The sequence below is a fragment of the Centrocercus urophasianus genome, unplaced genomic scaffold, assembly GCF_019232065.1.
Source record: "Centrocercus urophasianus isolate 14NV4802_14NV808 unplaced genomic scaffold, USGS_Curo_1.0 seq_24, whole genome shotgun sequence".
Classification (NCBI taxonomy): Eukaryota; Metazoa; Chordata; class Aves; order Galliformes; family Phasianidae; genus Centrocercus; species Centrocercus urophasianus.
In genome coordinates, this window is record NW_024884800.1 from 2,892,335 (window position 1) to 2,907,516 (window position 15,182).

At 47.2% G+C, this 15,182-nt stretch overlaps 1 protein-coding gene across 5 annotated transcripts in view; it reads left to right on the forward strand.

The window, feature by feature from the left end:
- The window catches only part of PLS3 (plastin 3), a 44,706-nt gene that overhangs the window by 7,681 nt on the left and 21,843 nt on the right, over window positions 1-15,182 (forward strand). Inside the window, exon 1 of one of the 5 annotated variants that reach the window (XM_042824842.1) lies at window positions 10,318-10,383. The exons of the other annotated variants lie outside the window; for them this stretch is intronic. The gene's annotated coding sequence lies outside the window, so the exon portion shown is untranslated. Of the gene's footprint in view, window positions 1-10,317; window positions 10,384-15,182 lie in introns of those variants that run through there. 5 annotated transcript variants of the gene reach the window in all.

Sequence of the window (15,182 nt, forward strand, 5' to 3'; positions counted from 1 at the left end):
TTTTGATGCCCAGCAAGAACCACAGTGATGTTTTAGAGGGTGCTTTTGGCACTGGGCTGCCAACTGAGGTAAGTCTCAGCCCAGAAGAGCTGTAAGGCTTGGAGGCTGCTCCTGTCCTGCAGTTTCCCACACAGTCCTGTCTGTCTGGGCCTGAACTGCACGATTTTCCATCGTCTTATTAAATTAAACAACTGAAAAGAAACCAAACATTAAGGGCAGGAGATTGACCAGTGTCTGGGATGATGATCTAATTCTGCCCTATGCCTATTAGAAAAGTCAAGTTCTAAAGCTAAGACTGCTGAGGCAAGTTGGAGTGGTTGGCTCTGGGATTGCTTTCTTTGCTTTGGGCATCAGTTCTCTGCCTAGTTAAAGCTCAGCTGTTGACTCCTTGCCTTGTTTTATGTTGTTTTCCATTGTCCTTGGCCATGCTTATGAGGCAGCGAGTTGCTTCAGCAGTGCCAGCCAGTTGCTGTCCCCTGCCTGTTCTGCAGGGACGGTGGCACGTGGTGTGGGACTCGGGCAGCCTCCATCCTGTACGGATGTTCTGGGTGAACAAAAGGAACAGGGGAGCATGAGGGAGGAACAGAGACAGGAGGAGAGCAGGGAGCCCCTGCCTGGTGCCTGTTTCACAGCTATTTCTGACTAGCATGCTTCACAGGCCTGGAATGGTTTACATGACCTTGATGATCAAACGTCTCTCTGAAGTGCCTTTTTCTCTTCAATTTCTGTGGACTCCGCCTTGGCCTGTTCTGTTTCTGGTTCTTCTAATCTAGGCTAGACTGCAGAAAAAAAAAAACTTCAAGATGAGGAAATATTGTCTCGTTTATAAAACCTTTGTAAACAATTGAGAAGCTGACTGTGGAAGGGCACCAGGAGGATTTTTTTCCTCCTGAAGTCTAGAGACAGAGCCTTCAGCCTTTGCCTAATTCAGCTGTGTGTTTTTACTTAAGCTGAGAGTCAATAGTATATTAGTTCACCTCTCAATTTCTTAAAGTGGAAAAACTGACTCCTGCAGTTATTTCTTTACTACAGACATTTTTGTAATAAAGGGAGTGATTTCTTTTTTTTTTTTTTTTTTTTTTTTTTTTTTTTAAACTTGAAAAGAATGCTAGCAAGGCTGCTTTTAAACATTGTATAAATGCAGGAAGTTTTATGAGGGGATGTGATTTGTTGCCTGTTGCAGAAGCAAGTCAAGAGAAGGAAAGCCTGCAGAACACCAATGCGGGAGCAATTGCAAAATAAGCAGAAGGAAGCAGAAAACATAAGGAAGAAAATCTAATGATGTGGGGTGCCTCAGACAGGCAGTGTGAATGTTCTGTACCTATTTTTCCAGCACCAGGTGCTGGTGAGGCTGTGGTTCGGGGGGATGCTATGCTTTGCAGGAGATGTGGTGAAAGCAGTGCAGCAATGGTGTGCTTGGCTCTGGGTGCTGGAGGTCATCCTCCCCTTGCTCTGGGGCCCAGTTGTGTGGCTTCTGCCAGGTTTGGTGGGCACAGTTTCTTCTCTTGCCTTGACTCCAGGTGATGGGAGACTGTCCTGCTAGGAGAACGTAATGACTTGCAGGGCACTGGGGATGTCCTGTGAATCCCTACTGGATTTGCAGCATCTCATTGTGGTGGCAGGAAGCAAAGCTTAAGGAAAATCCCCTTTTTTCTGCCTTCTTTAAAGGTCGACATATGAAAAGTATTTTCTTCCTAGAAGGGGAATAGGAAGGCACGTGATTCTGCACTCAAATTTTTACATGTGGGACTGATTTTTTTTTTTTTTTTTTTTGCCAGTACATTTGTGACTGATTTAGGGTTTGCCACAGCTGAGTGCACAAAAGATATTTAAAATGGAAGTTGAAGATGATGATGGATAACAAACTCGCACCTATCTGGGTTAGATGGAAGGTGATGTGCAGTGGGGTGCCTGTGAAATAATTGTGCTGTCATCTGTGTGCCACCTGTATGTTCTTCTGTGCTTGTCCTGTTGGAACCAGGGAATTGTAGCTAAAATCCTACTTTTCTATATGCCCTTTACCTAAATGTATGTTTGTAGCTTGGCAATGCAGGAGCTGACAAGTTGAGGTGTGATCCTGCTTGTGCATGCTGCAAGTCCCGCGTAACACTGGCTTGTCAGTGGCAGGAAAAGGGGCTGGGAGTGATGCTGTTCGTGGTGATGCAGTGGTCAGACAAGTCCCAGTTGCTCCCCTCCTTTTGCTAGAGGAGGTGAAGCTGCTGGGTAAACACTGAAATTTTCAGTGTCTCCAGAACAGCTCTGCCCGAGTGGAAACTTAAACTCAAGCAACCCACCCCTGTGATTGGCAGTTGTAATTCATGAAGCAGCATTTCAACTGGCTAAACAACATCTGAAGGGTCATAAATCCCAGGTCCTTGTTTACACTGCCGTTGCAATCTTGCGTTCCTTCTGATAATCAGCTGGGAAGGGTCTGCAGAGTATTGTTTGGGTTTGGAGCAGGGCTGTGGTTTTGAGATTCCAGGATGCTGAGTCTTGTCCCAGGGATTGGCTTGGATGCTCTCCTGCCTTGGAGCCTCTGTGGCAGGACCCTAATGAGCAGGCTGATGCTGGAGTCTTGTAATAGTCTGTTGCTGTTTTCTTTGAGTTAAAACAGTGTTTGCCTTCTGCTGGGCGGCTGCAGTGCTGCAGTGGAATATACATGCACACATTATATATGTATAATATATAGTAGTAATATAGTAATATATAGTAGTATATATATACTCCTGTAAATCTTGTAGTTAAACATTTCCTTGACCCAACATAGAACAAGGTGCTTTTTTTCCAGCTGCTCACAGGATCAAAGGAAGTGAGTTGAAAAGCAATATTACAATTAAGCTTTTTGTTCCTGAATTCTGCACAAAACATTTTGCCTCCAAAAATAGACCGTGAGGACTTTATTTTTGGGAAATGCATAAGGTGTATGTGGAGTTATCCCATTGTGATTGGTGTTGCAGACAGGCGGGGAGAAGGTTGGTCTTGCTTTTAAGAGCTTTTTCTGTGGTTGTAACACTTCTGAATGCACGTCTAACTGTCTTTCCATTTGCTCTCCATTGACCTCCTTTAAGTTCCTTAGTGCACTTGGAAATTATGAGCAAATTTGGTCTTTGTTAAGGTAAAATCTACCTCTCCATAGAGGAGAGAGGGGAAACTTTACCTTCTGAGGACTGAAAATGTTTTGAGTGAGTGTCCTGGATGTCTGACCTCAACTTTCGTCTGTTCCTTTCTGCTCTGCTTTGCCAAAGTTAGGCCTAAGCTCTCTCTGGGGACACAGATAGGACATTCCGGAGCAATCTCGCCTCTGTCCTGCTGCTGCCCACCCCCTTTGTAATATTCTCGTCGATCTGATTTCCAGCTGGGCTCTTGCCACTGTTTAATACAAACCAAATGCTTTAGCAAAGGCATTGTAGCCAGACTACTTATTGAAAACTTGAAAAATGTACATTGCTCCTGCTTGGCTAAGAAGCTCTTGGGAGCTACCATTGCTCTCCTGGACGGGTGGTTATAGCAGCCTCCGCTTATAGCCATCGCTGATGGCATGGTCTTGCATGCCTCCCTCCCTTCCTCTGCCTTCTCCAAAGGGTGTATGACCTTTTGTTGGGTTATAGGGGATTGTATTCAACAACTTCTGAAGGTTTATATAGGATGATTTTGGAAAGCCATTAAATGCAGTGAGGTTCAGCAGTTCAGCCCTACGCTAATGGCCTTGAAACCCTCTCTTACACAAGCATCTTTATGTCTGGCACCAGTCAATAATTCACTTTAGTTGTTAATACCTTGTCTATTGAACACCTAGTAGAGTAGTGCACTTCTAGTGCATTGCTGTTTCATGCGTTAGGCTCCCAGATAATACTCTGGGTCAGCATTTGGATCTCTTTGGCCTAATCTGTGTTGTACCTCCTGATATTATTGTTTGCTGCTAGAGCTTCCTGCCTGACCTCCAGTTGCTTTGTGCCTTCTATGAAGTAGTCTGCCTTGCTTAGGCTTGGCTTCATGTAGGATCTGTAAATGTATGTATTTATTTTTTATTAAACTTGGAAACATGAAGGTGTTTTTTGTTTTCCCCCACAGCAATTCATGTATTATTATACCCAGTAGCAGCAATGGACTTAAGAGTGCAAGGAATCAGCAGTCAAAGCAAATAATGGCTTCACAGCACAGAGATCAGCCCGCTGCTAGTAGCTTTCTTTATGGTCTGGAAAATATGAGGAAGCTTACTAATTAACAGCATAATGAGCTGTATGGTGAAGATGGCAGTCTAGAGACCTGAAGGCTATCTGTGACAAATTGCACTTTATGTGTGAGTCAGTGGCAATCCAATCTGATGCTCTCATCTTTTTACACATCAGAAAAAAAGTGCAGTGGATGTAGGGCTGCTGGAATTGGCCTCTCCAGTAGATCCATCCTACAGGAGATTTTCTGTTGGGCCTTTGGGGGGAACAGTTCTGGGAGAAGCCAACAAATCCAAGCCCAAAGCTAAATACCAGGAAAAGCTTCAAAGTCCCCTGAGGTAAAACTGTGGACTAGTCCAACGCAGCTCAGTTTGTAGGCCAACTTGCACAACTCAAAGAGCCATGTGCCAAAACCTTCATGTCTAATGGCTCTTGGCTACCTCCAGCATGTGGCAGGATGCCTGGCTGAGATACCATTAAGTCCTTAAAGGTCCTGCAGGGCTGGGCCGGGCACATGACTGCTCTGACTGCATGGTCTTTGCTTTGACTTGCCAGTGGTGAAACCTTCCTGACAGCGATGGTCACCTGCTGGTGGGTTGTGTGGGGCTGAAGAGCCATCCAATGGCTGTCTCCCACAGCCTCACCACTAACCAGGATCATTCTGCAGCAAACTGGTCTGGACAGTGGTCAGCAACTGGTCAGATGCCCACTTACTGGTCTGAGAATGCCGTGATGACTGCAGTGGAGTAATCTCATCTTGCATATAGGTGGCAGATATGAAGCGATTCTTGACCTCTTGTTCTGCATAATTGCCATCTTCCTACAGTCCACATATTTATTTTGAGAGCCACATCCTTTTTGCTGTTATAATCTTGTTTTGGATATTATACCAATTTACTTTCTGCTTAGTAATCTAATAGGCTGCTTCTGTAGGCAAGTCACTGGTTGCACTTGGCACTGGAGATGGCTCTTGTTTGCTGTAGGCTTTAAATCAAAGTGAGGTAGAGTTGGTGGCTTTTGTACCAGTGTTTTAGTATTTGCTAAGTGGGTCCACTTGGAAAACTCCAGCTTGAGGTTGCTGGAATGTTTGTGCAGATGTTGCCACCAATCAGACTGCACAGCACTCATCGGTGGTGCGAGGTGACAAGGCTTATGGCAGACTGGTAGGAAGACACAAATCTGTACTGTACTTTGTATTGTGGTTCAATACAAAGAGCTAGGTTTTGATAAACATTTTGCAAGTTAACCTGAGTTTATTCCATGAGCATACAGTCCGTGTAGGCTTTCCAGGTTTCTCAGTTGTAAATGTGACTCAATTGGGCGCTGCCAGATAATGGAACAGAACAACTTCTCTGTTCAGAAATCATCTATTTGGGCAGTCACTTGTGTTCTTTGGTGGCATGATTCCAGTGTAAAGCATTATATCCTTGAACAGCAACTATGATGAATAGTATTCTAGACTTAGGTGAGCAGAAGAATGCCTGAGCCACATACAGGCTAATGGACAGTCCTGGTATTTCAAGTGAGAGATGCAGAAGTGTGTTTGTGCCAACTCACAAACACATTGCTTCTTGCTTTCTTCCCCTGCTGGTGTTGTTCTACTCTGTGTCAGATCCCCTGCTCTCTGCTTGCTTCAGTCCTCATCAACCTTCGCCATGTGCCATTGCAATCACCCAGAGAAAACCTTTTCCTTGAAACAGGCTAATGTAAGATATGTTTTGCATTGGGTTAGGTGGAGGTGCTTAACTAGCTTCAAAATATTCTCTGCTCCAGGTTCATTTCTGTTGCCTCTGCTTTGGCTGGAAGAAGGTATTGCAGGAAGGATGGGAAGTGCTCCATACTGCAGGTGCCCAGCTCAGCCCTATGCTGATTGCTTCTACCCATGAAATGCAGCAGTCTTTCTGCAGTGACAGTGCAGGAGGGGTTCCCAGCCCATGTGTTGTTTCTTGCTTTACAAACAAAACAAAGCCCTGTACTCTCCTTTGCCTATGATCTCGAGAGAATAGCTTGTTCTTTATTGTTATTTTTTTTTTCTCTGCTACATGTATCCCCTCTCCACACCCACCTCTGTCTTTAGAATTTAATAAAGTGGGTGACTCAGGACTAAATATAAAGCCTGCTTCCGGCATCATCTGCCTGTGTCTCATTTCCTGGAGCTGACATCAGTGGAGCCTCTGATTTCCTTATGAAATAGCAAGACATGAGAGATCCTTTGCACGGTGTTCTGGGCATACTTTCTGACTTCTATGGTGACTACATGGCTCCCTGTTCTAAGCTGGGAATAACTACTCGGTTAATTGCTGTGCTGAGCTTTGCTGGAGCACAGGGTGGATTGGGCAAGTCCTGGAGTCTGTTTTACACTAGAAATTCAGATTCTGGTTTACGGGCACTTTAAAAATGAAGACAAACTTTCAGACTCTACCACATATGCAGGTTTTTATTAAATAAGCATGAGCCTGACTAATGTCTTGCTTTCTTCCTGATGACAGGCTTGTTGAAAGAGTGGCTCAGAAAGCTTTTAAGGGGCAAATCTAGCAAAGACATTTCTTTTTTCTTCTTTAAACGGACTGATAAATTGAGGAGCTAAGGTCAAATGTTTGTTCCTTTGTTGTCAAAGCCTTATGTAGATGTTTGCATTGATGAAATGTACTTTGCAGTTGATCAGCCTCAGAAGGTGAAGGCAAGAAATGCATAAAACCTCGAGGTATGTTAAAAAGCACAGGGGAGAGTGCTTCTATCCATCTGTATATAGCTTCATTAAAACCCTTATCTTTAAAAAGAATGTGCACAGAATGGAGGAGGGGGGAGTGGTGGCTTGGTGAATGGTTGCTGATCCCAGCTACAAAATGGGATACTGGCTGGTTATCAGCCTTGCTGTCTAAATCCCTGGCTTGCAGTGTGTGGTGTTTTTGCTAGAAATGACTATTTAGGCTTCCTGGTTTCTCTTCCACCTGGTTACTTTTTTTTTTTTTTTTTTTTTTTTTTTCCCCCCCCTTATATCCTCTCTTTTTGAAGTAGGAGGATGCTCTGGAAAACACTTGGGTACGGCAAGGAGCTAAGACAAAGCATGCAGGATGTGTGCCTGTACTGCTGTGGGGAGGCTGAAAAGTTTAAGTAACCTTGGCTTTTCAAGCTGCTTGTGACTTGCCCTCCTGTTTTCCATCTCACAGAGCTGACCTGCAGCACCAGAGCAGGCATGGGACGGGCATGGTCCCTGCAGCAAGGAACTGGAGATGCCTGCAGGCAGAACCCTTCCCATATTGCACCCTAGGGCTGCTACAATGTGTTTTCTGGGAACTTGTGCTTCACCTTGGGTTTCATTGATTATCTTATACAGTTTCCATAATTAACACAGCATCTCTTGGCGTTGCTAACTAGGGGTAGAAAAAGTCTTCTGGAGAGACAGGAAAGCAAAGGGTCTGGGAGCAGGTGGAGGTTTTCCAGGATGGTGTGAGGAGGGGGACGAGTTGACCTCTGTGCTGCCTCACCTGGCTGGCAGCTCCTGCTCAGTAACCTCTGGAGGGCAAACACGCTTAGTGGCCTCCCAGTGAAACTTGGCAGCTGGAGCTGGGGAGGAGACGTGCCCTTACCTTGCGCAATGATGCTCTGGAGGGATCCTGTACCTGTGCGTCAGCATCAGCACCTCCCTGTGCTTGAAGGGTGTTTTGCTGACCCTGATAGCACCGCTGTCCTCCCCCCTGTGTGAATCTTGTGATTGTGACGTGGTCTCTCCACATCCCTCCTGCACACAACTGGTGTTGGCAAGCTGACAGGGAGGGGAAGTCTTCACTTTAACGTTGTATCCTCTTGCTACAGCCATGCAACTGGGTCTCATGCAGGAGATCCTGCTCTTTTACTGGGAGAATGGTAAATCTTGAGTGTGTTGTCGTCAGATTCCACTAGGTGTGTTGTGTGCTCTCAGGTGGCTGGCAACGATGAGGGAAGGGCTCCTTGCTCTGGATATGTCCCTTACTGGGGAAGGGGTGGCTTCTGCTTTGTGCAAAGAGGTGCTTTGTCACCCAACCAGAGTGACTTCTGAGCTCCTTGGGCATCCTGTGCTTCCCTAAAAGGCTTTCTTAGAGAGAGAGGAAGAGGAAAATACGCTGGTGTACTGAACTGACCATAGAACTCCTATTTTGGAAGAGGGCAGGAGCTGTGTTCTGGCTGTGCTGCAGGAAGCGGGCTGGGAGCAGCGTGTCCCCAATGCCGTCACCCACCCGGGGTGTGCCGCAGGGAGAGAGGCGCTGGCACTGCCTGAGCACTATTTTGGGCTCGGGTGTAATTGCAGGTTGCACCAATAGGGCTGGGTTTGGAGTTATTTAGAGAGCTGAGTGCTTTTAATTCTGGCTGCCACTGGTCCTCTGCAAATATAGTTTCATGCACACCCTGTGTGCGTAACTTCAGCTTCTCCTCACCCTGGAGCTGCTGAGCATCTGAGCTGGCTGTGGGGCATGATGCCTTTTCCCTCCCCAGCAAAGGGAATGCTGTAGATATTTGTCACCTAGGGAGCATGACTGCCACCTGAATGAGAAAATGAAATAAGTGAAGTGAGAAGCTGCCCCTGCAGCATGGGGCTGCCACTTACAAACCTGCAGGTGCTGCTTTTCCGTCCCAGCACCAGGGATATGCTAGAGGCAAAGGGAGGCTTTCCTTTGCCCTTCCCTATTCCTGTGACAGCTCTGCCCTCCCTGCAACAGGGCTTGATAGATGAAATTGTCATTTAGTTTGGGGGCCAAGCTTTTGTATGATCTCTCCAAGACCTGTGTAGCCTCAAAGCCTCAGTGCATCCTAACACAGCATGAGTTTTTACTGTGTGCTGTACCTGCACGTAAAGCAGAAACAGAGAGGGTTTAAACTTCCTGGAATAAAGTTCTTTGACTCTGATGCGTGTTTGTGCCAGGCTCCATCCCTGCTGTGGGTGAGCTACTTGGAATCAGCTCTGCCATGATGCTGAACCCAGCTGCTGCTGCAGCAAATTGGAGCAGTGCTGAGGCTGCTCTCCCCGACCCCCACCTGACATGCAGACAACCTGGTCCTGTTGGCCCGAAAAGCACTTTTGCATTCCAACTTTTGTTTTTGCATTTGCAATTTTGGGCATAAAAATGTCTATTTTGGATTTCATTATATTTACCATCCCGAGGAAGCTGGCAGGTTGTGGGCTTGGAGCTGAGGTTTTGTTTTGTGTGCGTGCGTGTGCTTTTTTAAAAGCCTCTTTTTGAAACCTCACAGCTGGAAGCTAAATTTTCAGGTAATGCCCAAGAACTGGGGCCAGGCAATGACTCACTTTCCTGTCTGATGTAATTAAAAATAAAAAAAAAAAAAAAAAGGGAGGGGGAGAAAAGAAAGGAAAACAATGAGAAGCCTATTGGTCAAGTATTTTTTATAATGGTCACAGGTTCTTCAAATTCTTTACTAATACAAGTGTTCTGCTTCTTGGTAAGTGACATTCTCTCCTTTTTGCTCTCTGAGGGCTCAGATGCTGTGGACCTAACAGGAGACTTCTAACATATGCGATTATTCTTTGGAAATCCTTTTGACCTTTTTGATAATGGATCAATTAAAAAAAATATATTAAAAAAAGTAGTGCATGATAGCATGGTGTTTTGGTTGGTTGTATCTTTTTGGTTGGGAGCAGATGGTTCTGTTTCCTGTGGAGCAGACGGGGCTTAATTGTTGAGGTAATGCCATATAGTGCCGTGCCAGCTCTGAGCTTGGAACTTACAACCACGTTTGTGTTGCTTGCTTGTTTTGGTTTTGTTGCTGGATGGGGTCTTTTGGCTGCATTGTTTTTTGTTTGGAAGAGCAGTGGTGTGAAGCAGTGGGCGCTTGGCTGCGCCTAGAGGTCTGGCTCCTCATCGCATCCGATGGGCTGAAGGCATCCACCAAACAAGAGCACCAAATCATAGAATGATAGACTGTCATAGGGAGCACAGGCTCTTGGCTGCACGCGCTGGGAGTATTTAATCTGAAACAGTGAAGATAACCAAGAAACGAGTTTGCTTGCCTAACTTTCTCTCTCAGTGCCTCGTGCTGCTGAGCAATGCTGGCACAGGTCCTGGGCTGGGGCTCCCAGTCTGTGGGATGCTCAGTGCCGCCCCGCTGCCCGCTCTCCCCATTGGGTGGCAGAGCTGTAGGCTCTCCCTGTGCTGTGGGTGTGGGAGACGCAGCAGCTGTGCACGGCATTGAGTCGGCGCAGCGGGAGCGAGGCGAGGTAAGGGCTGTGTGCTGCTCACTGCCCTGCGGCTGCCGGCGTTGCTTCTTGTTGCTTTCCTTATTCTTCCCTCTGCAAAATGTATAGCGATTGCTGGCATGGTAGTGGCAGCAGAGGGGTAAAAAGACAAATAGCGAGTCTTTCATCTGGTGGAGAATCGTTGCTTATCTGTGCACCTGATTGAGCCGGGAGTGTAAACAGAGCACAGCGGGTGCTGGGACCGACTTTGCATTGCCAGAGCGTTCTGATCATCAGTGAGCGCTGAGGGTGTGCCTTCCCAGAACCCGTATGGGGCACGTCTTCCCCTCTTTTAAACTGCTTCAACTTGCAGCCGGGCTGGAATATTTTAAACTTATGCCTTGCAGAAAGAGTGGGGAGCTGTGGGGAAACGGCTGCTGGCTTTGGTGGCTGCTTGGCTTTCAGGCTGTGTTGCTGCGGGGGTCGGGCTCCAGCTGCTGCTCTGCTGTGCATTGGGAAGTGCACGTGGCACTGCAGGCAGCAGCAGTTTGTTTCCAAGCTGACGAGTTCATCTCGGTTGCAATGTTTTCTGGCTGTGTGTCTGTGGTGCTGGGAGCCGGGATGGACCTCCCCAAATGCTGACTGTAGCACTTCTGTACACCAAATAGTGAATACAAAATACTGAAATGCTGGAAAAACGCGGACTTAAGGTGTTGGAAAATCATGCAGCACTGCTTTTTCATAGCCTGGTTTTGTTTATGCTCAACCTTTCGCTCTCAGGTGTCACTTAGCGATGTTTCATTCTTACCCTGCAATGGTTCTACGAAACATCTGGCTGGGAGGAGGGATTCTGCAGCTAGAGCTCTCCTGCCCTCCCAGAGCTGGAATGGGCTGAGTGCTTGGGATGGGTTCCTTCCCTACACGTCTGCCGCCCGAGAACAAAGCAGTGTGGGGTCCCAAGAGACCCAGCTGTGAACTGTGCTCATCAAGGTGTGTTCAGCAGAGATGAGTGCTCCAAGTACGAGCGTGCGGCTGTGAGTTTGGTACCTTTGCTCCCTCCTTGCTGTTTCAATTTATGTTATGGAGAAGTGTGGGGAACACCCTGCTGTGAGTGTAAACCTAATGTCACTCTCCCAACAACCTCCTGGGAGGCAGAGAGCAGCTCCCTTCTGTTCTTCCAGCTTTTCACATTAATCTTTGAGATTAATGTTTCTGCCTTTGTTAAGGGTAGACAGGATCTCTAGCATCTTCTCTAGAGAAAATGAGTGTTGAACGTTTTTTTTCTGCTTCCTAAAGCCACTAGGACAGTCATGCAGCAGTGCTGATTTATTGCAATCTGGCATTGTTTCTTGCTATGAATTGAATTGCTTTGACTTCTTTCCCCTTTTCCCAAGTACTTTCCAAACAAGATTGCAAGTAGCAGAGGAATAGTAGAAAAAGATATTTCTCCTTTTATCAGTAGCTCTGTTCAGTAAGAGATCAGCTAGGGTGGAATTTGTGTTCTTCAGATGCTTCTGAAACATAATGCAGTGTGAAACATAATGAGACATTCAAGGTTTGGTTTGTAGTTTCTGATGTTTTGTTGCAGTATTCATTGACACACTTCTCTCCCAACGTTCATTGTCTGCTGCACGGTTGTTGGGATTTCAGTCCTGGCTGTGCAGCCTCAGGACAGCTCTGTTCACTTCCGAGCTGATAGAACAGTCTGCAACAAATAGTTTGGCTGTGGCTGTGCCTTTTGAAGGACGGCACAAACCTCCCACAGCTAATTGCTGAAGCGCCCTATCATCCAGCTCACCAGGGACCAGCAACGTCACGCTGGGTGTTTGGCTTGCGGGAGCTTGTTTGCTGGCATGGAACAAGCAGTGACTGTGCTGTGATTTAATTTAGGGATTGGGTTGATTTCTCTTCCTGGAGAGGCAGGAATTGTAATTGGCGGACTGAGTAACACTGTTCTTAATAACGAAATATTCATTATCAGTAGCTCCACCTGCCAAGCAGAGGTGCTGCCTGGGAATGGCTGTTCTGTAGCAAACACGTGGGAGAAACTCTCAGAGCGTGGAGCTTTTAGAGCCAAGGAGCCCAGCCTGGGGCTCACTGATGCTGTAAAGGCCCTTGGCAAAAGCAGCGAGCTGTTGTGGAAATCGTGCAACGGCTCAAGCATCTGTTGTGATTTCTCAAGGAAGGGAAAGTCTTTTGGACCAAGGAGCAGCATCCTGCGTGATGCAGGGTGGTGGGTTGGGATGGGTCTGGGCTGTGTGGCCACATCCGCCTTGTATCTGTGAAGGGCTTTAGCCAGCTGTTGTGAGCCAGAGTGCAGCCTGAGGCCCAAGTTTGTCCTTGTAAGGAACTGGGCTGATTTCAGGCTGAATATTGGGAAACGGAAGTATGCATGCCTGAAGAATGTCGGGGGGTAACATGCAGGTTTCAGCAAGCAGGCCCCAGTTGCTCCTGGGGAAGGAAATTCGCTCTGATTCACCCTTGTGATCCTCATACCTTCTTGCTCATGCAGGCGGGGCATCTGCTGCTTTCCCACTAGTGCTCTGGGGCTCCTGCTGTAGGATGAAGGCTGCCTTGTAGGGTTTTGTGCATAGGTGCGAAGAGAGGACCTACCTCTTTGTCGTTTGTGGTTAAGAAGCAGAAAAGGCAGAAGGAAACGTTTAATGTTCTTCTTTTCTGGGGGGGGCTGCATAAGAATGAGGATTACTACGAGCGTAAGAATTTCCTGAGAGGTTAGCATGACTTTTCTGTGCCGGAGCCAGGAATTAAAATCAAGCCTTCTGAGGCTCAGTCCATTAGCTGACATGTGACCCCTGTCATTCCCCTTCTTGCATTTAGGTTTGAATTCTCTCTGATGGATTGGTTTTGCTTTTGCGAGTTCCAGACGGGATGAGTCTTCAGCTCTTCCTTTCCTGAGAGGTCTTGAAAGATTGACCTGGTTCACTCTCTAATAAGGAATTAATGGGCAATATTTTTCATCCATCTCTTGCTGATCTCAGGTGCTTTGCAAATGACCCTGGTGGGCTTGGAGCAGTGAGGCAGATGGGGTGTTGTACTTGGGAGCCTGCAGTGTGGTGTGGAGGTGGCATCCAAACCTGAGAAAGACTTTTCCTCCCTTGTGCAGATGGAGTGGGGTGTTTGTGTTAGTTTAACTACTTTTCCCATCCCCTTCCAGCCTTTGGGCAGTTGGGTACTGTGTGGCTGAGCATCCTCAGATTCTTGCTGTTTTTCTGCTTCTGTATCTACAAGACAGAAAAATTTTCTGTTTGGCTGCATCCCAGAAAGATACCTCGGCTGAGCTGGAGACTCTGAGGCATGTGAATTGGCTGGTGGCTTCAGCAGTTGTTTTTAATAAAGATTTAATAGGATCAAAGCTAGTGAATCTGGTTCTATCCTGCAGAGAGAGAAAACAGTTTGCAAAAAGCGAGGGATTGGTCCTTCCAGGTTTAGGAAAATTAGTTTGCTGCAGTTTCCATACAGCTGGAGTTGTCCTTGCCTCTGTGCAGCACTGGTTCCTGCTGTGCATCTGCACAGAAAAATCCTGGCGTTCTTCTAGCCAGATCTAGCTGGGAAAAATTAGGCTTTTCACCTGGACCTGCTGGAGGAAAGTGTGTAGCCAGAGGTGGGTGCCCCGAGGGCACTTCTCTGGATCCAGAGAGCTGCTGCTGATCCAATTGCAGGAATGGGCTCCAGAGTGCTCCTCTACTCCTGATGGCTTTGACAGATTTTCCTCATAGTGGTGAGGAGTTGTGTAACAACGGGAGGGAAGTCTCATCATCTGCTCCTGGATGAAAATAAGCATAGCAGTGAGGGATCTGGAAAAGCAGAGCTGCTAATGGGATTTGTGCTGGTGTAGAGGCGCTTCAAAAACAGCAGCAGGAAGTAACATTGTATCAGGGTGGGAAGGAGGGGACCTTGGTCCTTCCCTGCCATGCAGTGAGCTGCTGGTGGGGCACAGATCTGGGATGGACAAGTTGAAGGGCAGCTATTTCAGGGAGCAGGACGTGCTTAGATAAAATCTGTATTAAAATCTTCGGCCTGTGTGGTGCTATGCTTGAATGGGGAGAGCTGCTGTCCCATTGAAATAAAGCTGAGTGTGGGTATTTGCTCTGCAGGCATGAGAGCCTGGTGCTGTTCAGTCATTAAATAACACAGGCTTAGGGAGCAGAGCTGAAGTTTCAGCCTGGGGCGTGTGGAGCTGTAGAAATTGGTTGGGGTGGGAGAGCCACAGTTGTAGAATGCAGCTCAAGTCCAGCACTGCAAAGCAATGCTTGCTTGAAGCCTGCATGCACCTCTCCTCCCAAGGTAAGGAGGCAGCTCACCGAGGTACTGGGCTGCTTTGCATGCAGGAGTGCTGTGCTCGTGCAAAGAGCAACAAGCAGCAAACTCACTTCTGGGAGATGGTTGTTGCAAGAGGGTCTCACCACTGTCAAGGTGTTGGGTGCGGTTGGTGCAAGATGAAGGCCTGGCAAGGTGTGGTTTCAGCCTCTGGCCGGTGGCTGTCTGGAAGGCAGTTGCCAAATTTGAGTCTCTGCGCTTCCTGATTGCTTGCCAAAAACCACACGTAATGAGTGAGCACGGTCCTGGGGAGGAAGCTGATGAACAAAACAGTTTCAAATGCACACTGGGAAGGAATAGGAGAGGATGGATTGCTTGAATTGGTTTTCGCTCAAAGGCCATCAGTCCCTCCGCTTCCCTGTCTCCCCAAAAAGCAGCAGTGAGTGTTTATCTTGGAGGGCTCCCCAGACCAACTCTGCATGCCACAAGCTCTCACTTCTTCCTTCAGCTGTCAAGTTTGAAGCTGCTGTCTGCAAAATCCCAAAGGCTTTGCCTGGGCTGGA